Source organism: Felis catus, chromosome X, assembly GCF_018350175.1.
Source record: "Felis catus isolate Fca126 chromosome X, F.catus_Fca126_mat1.0, whole genome shotgun sequence".
NCBI classification, from domain to species: Eukaryota; Metazoa; Chordata; class Mammalia; order Carnivora; family Felidae; genus Felis; species Felis catus.
This window is the reverse complement of record NC_058386.1, coordinates 41,500,565-41,512,981: the sequence shown is the minus strand read 5'-3', so window position 1 is coordinate 41,512,981 and position 12,417 is coordinate 41,500,565. Positions and strand designations below refer to the sequence as shown.

Sequence of the window (12,417 nt, the reverse complement as noted above, 5' to 3'; positions counted from 1 at the left end):
TCATAGTAAAAGGTAAGACAAAAGGAACATATTGAGTAAGGAACTGTTAAGCAACAAAAGGACCAACAGTGAATGATCCGGTATATTCTCAGCCTACCCATCTCGTAATGAATGCTAAACTCGGAAAATTCATTGTTGGGAACTAGAGCTGTGGAAAGCCAAGGGTGCGGCCAGACAATCTCCTCCTGAAGAGATTAGGTGTGTGACTCATGGATCCACTGAACCATCTCAGCCAAATCCAGGAATAGAGATGAGACTATCCAGTAAAGATCTTCGGGGGCCCTTCTGTCTAATGAGGACACACACGAGGGAGTCACAAGGCTTTTGTGAACGTTATATGTTCAGAAACACTGACAGCTCGAACTGAAAGGCATGGATACAGGACAAAATGAGAGAAAGCTGGGAGCTTCCGGGCTGGTGGACACGTAGAAAGGTGGGGAGACTGGTGTGCCTAGAGAGGGCATGGAAGCTCTATATCCCTTCCCCATACCCCGCCTTATGTGTCTCTTAATCTGGCTGTTGGCTCGTTTATCATATCCTTTAATAAACTGGTAAACATTTAAAAAACTGAGACAAGGATGTCAGACTTCCAAAATTTTATAGGCAGGAAACTGGCTGAGGGAGCTGGCTGACTGTAAATGTTTGCCACCCTGCAAGAAAAAAGGAAGAATGACTTAAAAGGCACAGTCAGAACGGAAGTGTAGGTCCAGAGGGAGAGGCCAATGGAGCCACTGTAGGCAGTGCAGAGGCTGGAAGTGTTGCCACGGGTCCAAAAGATCAAGAAAGAGTCTGATGCAAGAGAAAGAAACACTACTGCAGTCACTCAATTCTGTCTTCCGATGGTTCTTCCTTTATAGAACAGCTCCCTCCCAACACTGATCGAGAAAAAGCACGGCAGTTTGCTGCACAGGCAGAAAGACCAGCTACATTCACGGGACACTCGTCCAATGGAGACATTTGGACACCATGGGGGGCAGTACTTTACCCATGACTTGTCATCTGGATATTGGTTAGCAATTTCCAACTTAGTAATGTTCCTCCTGCACAGACTTATTTGAGAGCATTGTCAGGACACTCAAGTCGTGCACCATCTGGTAACCCGGGAAAAAACTAAAAAAGAACCAGCCAGGACAGAGTGTCAGAAAAGCATGGGTTAAGACCTCAGAAAGGCAGGGCAACAGATTAAGGACTCAAGATGATGGTGAAGAGGAAAACACATGGAATGCAAATTCTACTCAACAGAGGTGGTGATGTAGTAAGACTACAACAGTATACGCACGAATCATTGTTTGTCTCATGATTTAATTCAACCAAAATTCTACTGGGGGTATTAGAGAGTATACTCGGGGGCACGTGGGTGGCTCAGTCGGTTACGCCTCCAACTCTTGGTTTCGGCTCAGGTCATGATCTCAGCCTGCTTGGATTCTCTCTGTCTCTCCCCCTTTCTCTGTCCCCACCACACACACACACACACTCTCTCTCTCTCTCTCTCTCTCTCTCTCTCTCTCTCAAAATAAATAAACTTAAAAAAAATAATATTACACTGTATGTTAACTAACTGGAATTTAAAAACATAAAAATATTGTGTTGGGGAAATAGGATTGCTTTATGTTTTCCAACGAATCTAAGTTTATTTATTTATTTTGAGAGAGAGAGAAAGCACAAGTCAGGGAGGGGCAGAGAGAGAGAATCCCAAGCAGGTTCCACACCGTCAGTATGGAGCCTGATGCAGAGCTCGAACCCACAAACCATGAGATCATGACCTGAGCCAAAGTTAGATGCTGAACCTACCGAACCACCCACGTGCCCCCAGCTAATCTCTATTTTAAAATATTTCTTTAATCCTGTTTACTGGGTGTGAGTTAAAACACATGAAGCAATGGAACAGAAAACCATCAACAAAATGCAAAGGCAACCTATTGAATGGGAGAAGATATTTGTAAATGAGATGTCATATCCAAAATACATAAAGGACTTAAACGACTCAATACCAAAAAAATCCCCGATTAAAACATGGACAGAATGGGACACCTGGGTGGCTCAGTCAGTTAAGCATCCGACCTTGGCTCAGGTCGTGATCTCGCAGTTCGCGAGTTCGAGCCCCGTGTCAGGCTCTGTGCTGACAGCTCGGAGCCTGGAGCCTGCTTCGGATTCTGTGTCTCCCTCTCTCTCTGCCCCTCCCCCACTCACATTCTGTCTCCCTCTATAAAATAAACATTAAGAAATTATTCAAAAAATTAAAAATGGGCAGAGGATCCAAATAGATATTTTTCCAAAGAAGACAGACAGAGGGCCAACAAACACATGAAAAGATGCTCGACATCCCTCATCGTCAGGGAAGTGCAAATCAAAACCACAATGAGATATCACTTTACAGCAGTCAGAATGGCTAGTACCCAAAAGAAAAGAAATAACAAGTATTGGCAAGGGTGTGGAGAAAAAGAAATCCTGGTGCACCATTAGTGGGAATGTAAATTGGTCCAATCACTGTGGAAAACAGTATGGTGGTGCTCCAAAAATTTACTACTGCTTTGGAAGACAGTAATTTAATTACTCAAAAAATTAAAAATAGAATTACCATACGATCCAGTAATTCCACTACTGCATATCTACACAAAGAAAATGAAAACACTATTTTGAAAAGATATACGCACCCCTATGTTTATTGCAGCATTATTTACACAAGCCAAGATATAGAAGCAGCCCAAGTGCTCACCCGTAGATGAATGGATAAAGAAAATGAGGTAGATCTATACGTATATCTACATACATACTAGAATACTGCTCAGCCATAGAAAAGAATGAGATCTTGCCATCTGCAATCACATGGATGGGTCTGGGAGGTATTATGCTAAGCGAAATAAGTCGGACAGAGAAAGACAAGTACCGTATGATTCCACTTCTATATGGAACCTAGAAAACAAAACAAACAGACTTGTAAATACAGAGAAGAAACTGGTGGTTGCCAGAGTATAGGTGGATGGGGAAATGAGCAAAACAGATAAAGGGGATTAAGAGTTAGAAACCTCCAATTACAAAATAAATACATCACACAGATACAAAGTACGGCATAGGGAATATAGTTAATACTGCAATAATGTATGGTGACAGATAGTAATGCTGAATCAATACGTTGTATACCTGAAACTAACATAATGGTGTATGTTGACAAAGTTTTAATTTAAAAGTAAATTATTCTATAACCTATAATTCTATAACCTATCATCTACAATCTACATATTCCCCTGGGGGGAAGAAAAACCCACTCTAACTCGGAAGAGTCAAAAGATAAACAACTAACTGGTTGCAAACTCCCTGCATAAGGTAACCAGCTGTCAGAAGCCTAAAGAGTCGAAAGGCGTGACACCAGTAACCTCCATCAGCTTCCTTATGTAGCATTTCATACACCCAATATCACTATTCTCCTCTCAGATGGCATGCTTTGCTTAGAAGTATGTTACTCTAAAACTCTTTTTTGGGGGGAGCACCTCGGTGGCTCAGTCGGTTGAGCGTCCAACTTTGGCTCAGGTCATGATCTCGTAGTTCGTGGGTTCAAGCCCCACATCACGCTCAGTGCTGTCAGCGGAGAGCCCACTTGGGATCCTCTGTCCCCCTCTTCTCCTTGCCTCTCCCCCACTTGCGCTCTCTCTCAAAAATAAATAAGCATTTAAAATAAATAAATAGGGGCGCCTGAGCGGCTCAGTCGGTTAAGCATCCAACTCTTGGTTTCGGCTCAGGTCATGATCTCACGGTTCGTGGGTTCGAGCCCCACGTCAGGCTCCATGCTGGCAATGTGGAGCCTGCGTGTGGGATTCTCTCTCTCCCCCTCCCCAGCTTGAGCTCACGCTCTCTCTCAAAATAAATAAACTTAAAAAAAATTTTAATAAATAAGCAAAAGAAGTAAAGTTCTGTAATTTTAATCTGAATTGAAAATGAATTCTGTATTTTTCATTGTCTTAAGAAAAAGTACGCTGAGTTCTGCTTCCAGGAAAATATACGTAAATGTACTCTTCCCTAGTCCTCCTGCTAAGTACATCTAAGAACCCTGGACACTATATATAAAACAAAGAAGAGAATTTTCTTTTTTTTTATTTTATTTTATTTTTTTTTAATTTTTTTTTTAACGCTTATTTATTTTTGAGACAGAGAGAGACAGAGCATGAACAGGGGAGGGGCAGAGAGAGAGGGAGACACAGAATCTGAAACAGGCTCCAGGCTCTGAGCTGTCAGCACAGAGCCTGACGCGGGGCTCGAACTCATGGACCGTGAGATCGTGACCTGGCTGAAGTCGGACGCTTAACCGACTGCGCCACCCAGGCGCCCCAAGAAGAGAATTTTCTATGTACAGCATCATGTCATCTGCAAATGACAGTTTAACTTCTTCTTTACCAATATGGATGCCTCTTATTTCCTTTTCTTGTAGGACTGCTGTCGCTCGGACTTCCAGTACTATGTTAAATTAAAGTGGCAAGAGCAGACATCCTTGTCTTCTTCCTGATCTTAGAGGAAAAGCTCTCAATTAACCCTCACACACCATTGGTGGGAATGTAAACTGGTACAGCCACTGTGGAAAACAGTATGGAGGTACCTCAAAAAATCTGAGGGATACCCGGCCGGCTCAGTTGGTAGAACATGTGACTCTTGAGCTCAGGGTCATGAGTTCAAGACCCGTGTTGGGTGTGGAGCCTACTGAAAAAGAGATTTCAAATCGAAATACGATATGACCCAGTAATTCTGCTACAGGAATGAAGTGAAAATGAAGAAAAGGCAAATGAAAACACTAATTTGAAAAGATACACGCACCCCCATGCGTACTGCAGCCTTATTTACACTAACCAAGATATGGAAGCAACCCAAGTGATCACTAACAGATGAATGGATGAGGAAGATGTGGTGCATACACAATGGCGTATTACACAGTCATAGAAAAGGATGATATCGAACCATCTGTGACATGGGTGGACCTAGACGGCATTAGGTTAAGTGAAATAAGACCGAGAAAGACAAACGTCAGAGGACTGCATTCATATGTGGAATCCAAACAAAACCCCAAATGAATAAACGAACAAAAAGCAGAATCACACCTATGAATACAGCAAACAAACTGGTGGTTGCCAAAGGGAGGGGGTGGGAGAATGGGCAAAATGGGTGAAGGCGAGTGGGAGACACAGGCTTCTGGTTATGAAAGGATGAAGTCACGGGAGTGACAGGCACGGCATAATGGTATCTACACTTGTGGTGGGCAGAGAATAATGTATAAACGTGTCAAACCGCTATGCTGAACATGTAAAACTAATTAGTGTAACTCTGTGTGTCAACTATACCCACATTAAAAAAGGCACGGCTTGGGGCGCCTGGGTGGCGCAATCGGTTAAGCGTCCGACTTCAGCCAGGTCACGATCTCGCGGTCCGGGAGTTCGAGCCCCGCGTCAGGCTCTGGGCTGATGGCTGGGAGCCTGGAGCCTGTTTCCGATTCTGTGTCTCCCTCTCTCTCTGCCCCTCCCCCATTCATGCTCTGTCTCTCTCTGTCCCAAAAAAAAAAAAAAAAAAAAAGGCACGGCATAAGGAATATAGTCAATGAACGCTATCGCGATAGCTCCATATGGCAAAAAAAAGGAGGCTAGGCTGGCGGTGGGCACAGTTTAATGTATAAACCCGCTGATTCACTATGGGGTACACCTGAAACTAATGTAACACCAGGTGTCACCTATACTCAAATTAAAAACTTTAAGAAATAAATAAGATATATTTCAGTAGTCAAAAATAATAATAATTCCTTCCTACCTGTGGTGCTCCCTGTCTGGGTCATAATAAAATATATTTAATTTTAAAAAGAAAATAAAATGAAGAAGACTGTGCCACTTGGAGATGAGGCAGATCAGTGGGGGACTTAAAACTCCAGGAACAACATAGCAGTGATTCCCCTGAGTTTTCTTTTTTTTTTTTTTTTCTTTTTTTTTTTCAACGTTTATTTATTTTTGGGACAGAGAGAGACAGAGCATGAACGGGGGAGGGGCAGAGAGAGAGGGAGACACAGAATCAGAAACAGGCTCCAGGCTCTGAGCCATCAGCCCAGAGCCCGACGCGGGGCTTGAACTCACGGACCGTGAGATCGTGACCTGGCTGAAGTCGGACGCTTAACCGACTGCGCCACCCAGGCGCCCCACCCCCTGAGTTTTCTTTATACCACATATATCCCACAGTAGGTGCTGGAGACACAGGCAACCCAAAAATTCCAATGGACTAAGAAAGTCTGCTTTATCTGGTCAAAGGACCAGGAAAAGGACAACCTAGCAAGAAAGCATTTTTTAAAAATATTTATTTATTGGGGTGCCTGGGTGGCCCAGTCAGTTAAGCGTCTGACTTCGGCTCGGGTCCTGATCTCACGGTTCGTGAGTTCGAGCCCCGTGTCGGGCTCTGTGCGGACAGCCCGGAGCCTGGAGCCCGCTTCGGATTCTGTGTCCCCCTCTCTCTCTGCCCCTCCCCACTCATGCTCTGTCTCTCTCAAAAATAAATACACTTAAAAAAATTTTTTTAATATTTATCTATTTTGAGAGAGAGAGAGAGAGAGAGAGAGCATGAGCGGGGGGGGGGGGGGGGGGGGGGAGACAGAATGCCAAGCAGGTTCCATGTCAGCATGGAGCCTGACACGGGGCTCGATCTCGCGAACTGTGAGATCACGACCTGAGGTGAAATCAAGAGTTGGGTGCTTAAGCGATGGAGCCACCCAGGCGCCCCCAGAAAACTTTGAAATAATAACCAACTTATTCCAGCCAAGCATCGTGGGAGAAAAGCACGAAAACCTATGGGTCCCGGCTCCATCCCGTCAGCAAAAGCCAAGTGGGGAGCATATAGTTCCACTTCTTTGTGGCTTTGACAAAGTGCTATACCCTCTACAACACTGGAGTGGTATCACAAAAGACAAAGCAGGGAGCTGAGGCTCATCCCTTCTGGGCAGCAAGGAGCCTCCTCACTCAGTGCCGTCAGTGAAGAAACCAGGGGGAGCCTGGACGTCCATCGCAAATCAGCAGTAATGAGGCATCCTTCCCCCGTCCTACCGAGTAGTGGTATCAGAGGTCTAGCGGAGAGTCAGGAGAGGTGTCTGGAAAGATACAATGGAAAGCTGGAACCCGACGCCTGCCCAGAAGTAACGAGAAGCTCTCTACCTCGGGTTCAAGGGAAGCCAACTGGGAAACCTGGGCTTATTCTGCTGCCTGGTAGTGGTGACATGTCATCCTTTCTTCCCCAGCTGCACTGAAGTTAGAGGAAGCCAGCTAAAACCAGTTTAAATAAGAACCAGAATCTCATAACATCATATCAAAAATGTCTAACGGTTTCGATGGATAATCACTCATATCAAGAACCAGAAAAGGGGCGCCCGGGTGGCTCGGTCGGTTAAACGTCCGACTTCGGCTCAGGTCATGATCTCACAAGCTTGTGAGTTCGAGCCCCGTGTCGGGCTCTGGGCCGGCAGCTCGGAACCTGGAGCCTGCTTCGGATTCTGTGTCTCCCTCTCTCTCTGCCCACCCCCCCTGTAAAATAAACATTTAAAAACTAAAAAGAACCAGAAAAATCTCAAACCGAATGAAAAAAAATCAACTGCTATCAAGACTGAGGTAACAGAGAAAACTGTCCGATGAAGACTTTGAATCAGCCATCACAAAAACACTTCAATGCGCGCGTCTCAGGAAAACACGAGAAGATACCAGGAAGACGCAAATGGAGATGTTAGACCTGAAAAATACAATAACTAAAATAAAAAACTCAATGGATGGCCTCAACAGCAGAACAGAGGAAACAGAGGAAAGAATGAATGAAGTGAAACACAGAACAGAAATTACCCAGTCTGAATAGCACAGACTAAATAGACTGGCGGGGGGGGGGGGGGGGGGAGATGTGCCCCAAAGCTCTATAACGAAAGAACCAACATCTTGCCATCAGAAATCAGGAAGGAGAAGAGAAAGAGGTGAGGCTTTAAAAGTACATGAAGAAATAACGATAAAAATGTCCCAATTTGGCAAAACAAATACATTTACGGACTGAAGAAGAAGAACAAATCCCAAACAGGATAAAACCAAAGAAATCCACACTAAGATATATTATCGTTAAACTTTTGAAAACCAGAGATTTAAAAAAATACATATTGAAAGCCATGAGAGAGAAATGACACCTTACCTACAGAAACAATTTGAATGACGGCAGATTTCACATCAGAAACCATAGAGGCCATAGGACGTAGCGCATCATTTTTCAGCTGAAAGAAAAGAACTATCAACAATGAAAATATCCTTCAGGAATGAAGGAGAAATAAAGACATTCTCAGGCGGAAAAAAAAAAAAATCCTAATACAATTTGTCCCGAGCAGATCTACCTTAAAAAGAATGGCTAAAGGAAGTCCCCTAAACAGAAAATGAAAGATAACAGAAGGAATCTTGGAACACCACAAAGAAAGAACAGATGCAGGAAACAAAAATATGGATAAACAGGGACACCTGGGTGGCTCAGGTCATGACTTCGGCTCAGGTCATGATCTCACGGTTTGTGGGTTCGAGCCCCATGTTGGGCTCTGTACTGACATCACGGAGCCTGGAGCCTACTTTGGATTCTGTGTCTCCCTCTCTCTCTGTCCCTCCTTCACTTGCTCTCTCTTTCTCTTTCTCTCTCTCTCGAAAATAAACATTAATAATAACAATAATAATAAGCTATACAGGGGAACCTGGCTGGCTCAGTCATCAGAGTGTGTGACTCTTGATCTCAGGGTCATGAGTTGGAGACCCACATGGGGGGGTAGACTTTATTTAACAAAAAAATAAAAATAAAAAATAAATAAAAAGCTATACAAAGAGATACACTCAAAAACACTCTAAGTAAATCAAAATGGAATTCTAAAAAATGTTCCCATGACTGACTGGGGAAAAATAAAACAGAAAATGAAACAGAACAAACACAGAAGAAAAAATAAAATAAGACCTAACTTATCATTACTCACATTGAATGTCAATGGTCTAACTGCACCAATTAAAAGACAGAAATTGGGAAAAAAAAAAAAATCACACACAGGACCCAAGTATATGGTATCTGAAAGAAGGTCACTTCAAATATAGGAATATAGGCAGGTTGAAAGTAAAAGTATGAAAAGAGATATATCATGCAAACATTCATCAAAAGAAAGCAGAAATAATGTTAATTATACCTCAATAAAGTTGAAAAAAGAAAGCAGAAGTAGCTATACTAATATCAGACAAAGTAGACTTCAGAGAAAAAAATTACCAGAGACAGAGAGAAGACATCTAATGATAAAAACGCCAATTCATCCAAAGAGACAAATCAATCCTAAATGTAGAAAACAAAAGCAAAAGCTAATGAAACCAGAAAAAAAAACAGAAAATGGGCAATTTGGGGGCGCCTGGTGGCTCAGCTGGTTGAGCGTCCTCAGCTCAGGTCGTGATCCCAGGGTCGTGGGACAGAGCCCCGCATTGGGCTCTGCGCTGAGCATGGAGCCTGCTTAAGATTCTTTCTCTCTCTGGGGCGCCTGGGTGGCTCAGTCTCTTAAGCATCCGGCTTCAGTTCAGGTCATGATCGCATGGTTTGTGAGTTCAAGCCCCACATTGGGCTCTCTGCTGTCAGCGGGGAGCCTGCCTCAGATCCTCTGCCCCTCCACTTCCCTCCCTCTCTCTCTCAAAAATAAATAAACATTAAAAAAAAGAGTCCTTCTCCCTCTGCCCCTCTACCCCACTTGCATGCTCTCTCTCAAATAGAAATTTTTAAAAAAGAAAAGAAAATGAGCAATTTTCCCTGACCACACTGGAATGAAACTAGAAATCAATAATGGAAAGCTCACAAGAGAGCAGAAAGCTAACAAGAGAGGGGCACCTGGGTGGCTCAGTTGGTTGAGTTGGTTCAGCTCAGGTCGTAATCTCACAGCTTGGCTCCTGAGTTCGAGCCCCGCATCAGGCTTTCTGCTGTCATGGCAGAGCCCACTTTGGATCCTCTGTCCTTCTCTCTCTGCCCTCCTCTCTCTCTCTCTCTCTCTCTCTCTCTCTCTCACAAGAATAAACAAACATTTAAAAAAAGAAAGATAACAAAACAATCTCCAAACACTTGGAAGCCAAATGACACATTTCTAATAATCTATGGTACAAGGAGAAAGTCTCAAAGGAAATTTTAAAAATACAATAAACAAAATGAAAATGAACATACATTTACAATTCGTGGAACACATCTAAAGCAGTGCTGAGAGGGAAGTATAGCACTAAATGCATACATTTGAAAGAGGAAAGTCTCAAACCAAAAATCTAAGGTCCCGGGGCACCTGGGTGGCTCAGTCGGTTAAACGTCTGACTCCTGTTTTCAGCTCAGGTCATGATCTCACGGTTTGTGAGTCGGGGCTTGACATTTCTCTCTCCCTCTCTCTCAAAAAAATAAACAAATAAACATTAAACATTTTTTAATAAAAAAAATTAACAAAAATAAAAACCTAAGGTCCATTTCAAAAACCTAGAAAAAGAAACCATATTGAGGTTATGCTGTTTAAGGGTACAAACTTGAAACAGCAAGTGATTATAGGAAACAATATTATAAACCTCAACGTTGTTAAGAAACTAGACTTAAATTGTTCCCACCACAAAAAAGGAATGATAATTATGTGATGTGATTGAGATGTTAGCAAACTTACAGTAGTAATCATATTGCAATATATAAATGTATCAAACACATGTATACCTTAAACTTACACAATGTTATATATCAATACTTTAATTTTTAAAAAAGAAAAGCAATAGGACTAAAATAAACCCAGAGCAAGCAGAAGGAAAGAAATAGAAAAGAGAAAAAAATAGGGGCACCTGGAAGGCTCAGTACGTTAAGCGTCCGACTATGATTCAGATCATGGTCTCATGGTTTGCGATTTCGCACCCCTCATCGGGCTCTGTGATGATAGTTCAGAGCTTGGAGCCTGCTTCAGATTCTGTGTCTCCCTCTCTGCCCCTCCCCCATTCATGCTCCGTCTCTTTCTCTCTGTCTCTCAAAAATAAACATTAAAAAAATTTTTTTAAAAGAAAAGAGCAAAAATTAGTGAAGTTGAAAACAGAAAAATAATAGATAAAAATCAGTGAAATAAATCTTTGAAAAGATCAATAAAATTGACAAATTTTTGGCAAGACTGAAAAACAGAGAAGACCCAAGTTACCAAAATCAGGAATGAAACAAAGACTATCACTACAGACCTTGCAGACATCAAAAGGATAATAAAATTATAAATAATTCTTCATATACACATTTGATAACTTACATAAAATGAACTACTTCCTAAAAAAAACCCCACAAACTATCACAAATTGCCTGAAATGAAATAATTTGAATAGCCCTAGTACTACTAAGGAAATTTAATCCATAATTTAAAAGAAGAGAAAAGAAGGAAAAAAGAAAGAAAGGGAGGGAGGGAGGGAGAGAGAGAGAGGAAGGAAGGAAAGAAGGAAGAAAGGAAAGGAAAGAAAGGAAGGAAGGAAGGAAAAGAAAAAGAAAGAAAGAAAGGAAGGAAAAGAAAAGAGAAAGAAAGAAAGAAAGAAAGAAAGAAAGAAAGAAAGAAAGAAAGAAAGAAAAAGGAAGGAAGGAAGGAAGGAAGGAAGGAAGGAAGGAAGGAAGGAAGAAAGAAAGAAAGAAAGAAAGAAAGAAAGAAAGAAATCAATCACTGGCCCACACAGTTTTCCTGGAGAATTCTGTCAAATTCTTTTAAAGAATTAACACCAATTGCAAAACCTCTTACAGGAAAAAGAAGAGGAAGTAATTCTTCCTAACTCATTCTACAAAGCTAGTTATTTACCTGTGATAAGCTTAAAAGGGGGCCCCCAAATATATCCGCATCCTAATCCTGACAGCCTGTGGATATCACCTCTAAAAAATGGCAAGAGTAAAAGGGTCTTTGCAGGTGTGATTAAGGATCTCAAGATGAGAGGAGTATCCTGAATTATCCAGGTGGGTCCTAAACGCAGTCACATGTACCCTAACAAGAGGAACGTAGAAGAAAATTTGCCACACACACAGAGGGCAGTGATGTGAAGCCAGAACAGAGACAGATTCGAACATGCTGGTGGCCATAAGAATGGAATGAGGAAGGCCAAGGAACAGGGGCAGCCCCCAGAAGCTAGAAGAGGCAAGGAAGGTTCTGGAGGGAGTACAACCCTGCCAAAACCTTGATTTGGGCCCAGTGATACTTATTTTGGACTTAAGGCCTCCGGAACTGCGAGAGAACAAATTTCTGTCATTTTAAGCCACCAAGTGTGTGGCAATTTGTTGCGGCAGCCACATGAAGCTAACACATTCCCTGATTACAAAGTCAGACAAACAGTATGAAAAAGAAAACCACACCCCAATATCACTCATGAATATGTAGGCAAAAATTCTTGACAAAATATTAGC

General features: G+C 42.3%; 1 protein-coding gene across 5 annotated transcripts in view; it reads right to left on the bottom strand.

Moving 5' to 3' along the window:
• The window catches only part of ZNF157 (zinc finger protein 157), a 39,747-nt gene that overhangs the window by 16,735 nt on the left and 10,595 nt on the right, over window positions 1–12,417 (bottom strand). For 2 of the 5 annotated variants that reach the window (XM_023249288.2, XM_019823383.3), the window contains exon 3: window positions 8,176–8,254. The exons of the other annotated variants lie outside the window; for them this stretch is intronic. The gene's annotated coding sequence lies outside the window, so the exon portion shown is untranslated. The remainder of the gene's footprint in view (window positions 1–8,175; window positions 8,255–12,417) is intronic. 5 annotated transcript variants of the gene reach the window in all.